Source organism: Psammomys obesus, unplaced genomic scaffold (genome assembly GCF_907164565.1).
Source record: "Psammomys obesus unplaced genomic scaffold, mPsaObe1.curated_primary_1811, whole genome shotgun sequence".
NCBI classification, from domain to species: Eukaryota; Metazoa; Chordata; class Mammalia; order Rodentia; family Muridae; genus Psammomys; species Psammomys obesus.
The window spans coordinates 43,907,219-43,911,196 of NW_026593286.1; positions in this window are offsets into that span (position 1 = coordinate 43,907,219).

The window sequence follows — 3,978 nt, forward strand, 5'->3', positions numbered from 1 at the left end:
TAACAAATTGTAACTAAAAAGAAAAATTAAAATTAAAAAAAAGAAACTAAAGTTTACATAACTAGATTTTTTAGTATATATATTTTAATAGATTTTATTTGTTATAAACAGTTATGTGTTTTTATTAAGTCATTTTCATGAACATATCGCACTATATTTTGTTCTTACTCATCCCCCTTCCCCAGTGTCCTCCTTCCAAACTTTCTTGTTTCCTTTTCCATAACCCATTCTTATTTCCCACACTCTCCTCTCTCTTTAGATCTCTTTCCCTACTCTCATCATCCCCTTTCTACTTCTATTCTATGAATATATGAGAAAGAACATGAAACGTGTGCTTTCATATATTTTCCTACAAATTTCATGATTTCATATTTCTTTTAGGACTCGATAAGATTCCATTGTGTATGTAGCACACATTTTCTTTATCCATTCATCTTTTGATTTATCACATCTAGGCTGATTTCATTCCTTACCTTTTGTAAACAGTGCAGCAATAATAGTAAAGTATCCACTTTGGTATGTTCATTTAGAGTCCTTCTGGTATATAGCTGGAATAGGATTGCAATGTGTGGTAGTTCAGATTTCAGTTTGTCGAGCGAACCTGCACATTGCCTGCACGGTTGCAGCCACAGTTAACATTCCCAGCAGCAGTGTTTCAAAGCTTCATCACAGTCTTAGCACTCTGGCCCCTACCTTTTTAGCAGGCATTCCAACCACTCTGAAAGGGAATTTTAGAATAATTTGAATTTGTATTTTCCTGTTTACTAAGGCTGCTAGACACTGTCACATGTATTTTTTGAACATTTGTCTTTTTTTCTTTTGGGTGCTATTTACCTCATTAGTCTTTTGTTTATTAGATGATTTAGTTTTCAGGTATTTACTATTTTTTCATAGAGTCAAAATATTAATCTCCTATCTGATATGTAATTGATATTTTTCTGTGTTTCAGAGGTTGTTTTTTTCTATATAGATTTTTTACTCTCACATGATTACAATTGTAAGTTTGGGGTATTATTTACTATACTGTTAGAATCATTTTCAGAAAGTCTTTTTCCTATGCCCCACTTTTTGATATTATTTTTTCTAATTATTCCTAGTTTAATTTTATGACAATCTTATAAGTTATAATAAGTTATTTGAATTACTTTGTATTTGCTAAAACACTTTTGTGGCCTCGAATGTAGTTTATTTTGGAGAAAGCTCTGTGGCTATTGCAAAAGAAAAAAAAGTCTGTTCTGTAATTATTGGATCAAATATTCTAAATATTTCTTCAGCTCTTTAGATCTGTGGTATAGTTGAATTCTAAATATTTTTTGTTGACATTTGTTTTGAATGACATATCTAAAAATAAGTGTCACAGCTTAAAATCACGCATCATGACTGAGAAAGGACTTGGATCAGGAAGTATCTGACCTTGTATTCCAGTTACCATTTGTTTCCTCAAAATGTGAGTCATTTGCTAGTAAGATGGCTCCATGGGTAAAAGTTCTTGCCTGAATCCCTGACATGAGACCAATCCCAGCAACTGCCATGGTGGAAGGAGAAAACGGACCCTTACGAGTTGTCCTCTCACTTTTTTCTTTTTTTTTTTAACTTTTATTAATTACACTTTATTCACTTTGTATCCCCCTATAAACCCCTCTCTCCTCTCCCCCTAATCTCACCTTCCCTCCCCCTTCTTCATGCATGTCCCTTCCCAAGTCCATTGATAGGGGAGGTCCCCCTCTCCTTTCTTCTGATCTTAGTCTATCAGATCTCATCAGGAGTGGCTGCATTGCCATCTTCTGTGGCCTGGTAAGGCTGCTCCTCCCTCAGGGGAGGTGATCAAAGAGCAGGCCAATCACATTATGTCAGAGGCAGTCCCTCTTCCCATTACTAGGTAACCCTCTTGGACACTGAAATGCCATGGGCTACATTTGTGCAGGGGTTCGAGGTTATCTCCATGCATGGTACTTGGTTGTTGTATGAGTCTCTGGAAAGACCCTTGTGTTCAAATTTTCTGGTTCTGTTGTTCTCCTTGTTGAGTTCCTGTCCTCTCCAGACCTTCTATTTCCCACTTCTTACAGAAGATTCCATGCACTCTGCCCAATAGTTGGCCATAAGTCTCAGCATCTGCTTTGATAGTCTGCAGGGCAGAGCATTTCAGAGGCCCTCTGTGGCATGTTCCTAGGTTGTTTCCTGTTTTCTTCTTCTTCTGATGTCTATCCTCTTTGCCTTCTGGGATGGGGATTGAGCATTTTAGTCAAGGTCCTCCCTCTTGGTTGGTTTATTTAGATGTACAGGTTTTAGTAGGTTTATCCTATGTTATATGTCTATATTAGTGAGAATATACCCTGTGTGTCTTTTTGCTTCTGGGACAACTCACTCAGGATGATCCTTTCCAGGTCCCACGATTTACCTGAAAATTTCATGATTTCCTTATTTTTCATTGCTGAGAAATTCCACTGTGTAATTGTACCACAATTTCTGCATCCATTCTTCAGTTGAAGGGCATCTGGGCTGTTTCCAGCTTCTGGCTATTACAAATAAAGCTGCTACAAACATGGTTGAACAAATGTCCTTATTGTGTACTTGAGCACTTTTGGGTATATGCCTAGGAGTGGTATGGCTGGATCTTGAGGAAGCGCTATTCCTACTTGTCTGAGAAAGCGCCAGATTGATTTCCAGAGTTGTTGTACAAGTTTACATTCCCACCAGCAACGGAGGAGGGTTCCCCTTTCTTCACAACCTCTCCAGTGTGTGTTGTCACTTGAGTTTTTGATCTTGGCCCTTCTGACAGGTGTAAGATGAAATCTCAGGGTTGTTTTGATTTGCATTTCCCTAATGGCTAATGAGGTTGAACGTTTCTTTAAGTGTTTCTCTGCCATTCGATATTCCTCTATCGAGAATTTTCTCCTTAGATCTCTTCCCCATTTTTTTTAAATTTTTTATTAATTACACTTTATTCATTTTGTATTTCCCCATAAGCCCCTCCCTCCTCCCCTCCTGATCCCACCCTCCCTCCCCTTTCTGCATGCATTCCACTCCCCAAGTCCACTGATAGGGGAGGTTCTCCTCTTCTTTCTGATCTTAGTCTATCAGTTCTCATCAAAAGTGGCTGCATTGTCCTCTACTGTGGCCTGGTAAGGCTGCTCCCCCCTCAGGGGGAAGTGATCAAAGAGCAGGCCAATCAGATTATGTCAGAGGCAGTCCCTCTTCCCATTACTATGTAACCCACTTGGACACTGAACTGCCATGGGCTACATCTGTGCAGGAGTTCTAGGTTATCTCCATGAATAGTCCTTGGTTGGACTATGAGTCTCTGGGAAGTTCCCTGTGTTCAAATTATCTTGTTCTGTTGCTCTCCTTGTGGAGTTCCCGTCCCCTCCAGCTCTTACTATTTCCCAATTCTTACATAAAATTCCATTCACTCTGCCCATCAGTTGGCCATCAGGCTCAGCATCTTCTTTGACAGTCTATACTGCAGAAGCTTTCAGAGGCCCTCTGTGGCAGGTTTCAAGGTTGTTTCCTGTTTTCTTCTGGCTTTCAGAGGCCCTCTGTAGCAGGTTCCGAGGTTATTTCCTATTTTCTTTTTCTTCTGATGTCCATCCTCTTTGCCTTTCAGGATGGGGATTGAACATTTTAGTTAGGGTCCTCTCTTTTGCTTAGTTTGTTTAGATGTACAGATTTTAGTGGGTTTATTCTATGTTGTATGTCTATATGAGTGCATATATACCATGTGTGTCTTTTTGCTTCTGGGAAAACTCACTCAGGATGATGCTTTCCAGGTCCCACCATTTACCTGCAAATTTCATGATTTCCTTATTTTTCATTGCTGAGTAATACTCCATTGTATAGATCTACCACAGTTTCTGCATCCATTCTTCAGTTGAGGGGCATCTGGGTTTTTTCCAGCTTCTGGCTATTACAAATAAAGCAGCTACAAACATGGTTGAGCAAATGTCCTTTTTGTGTACTTGCGCCACTTTTGTGTATATG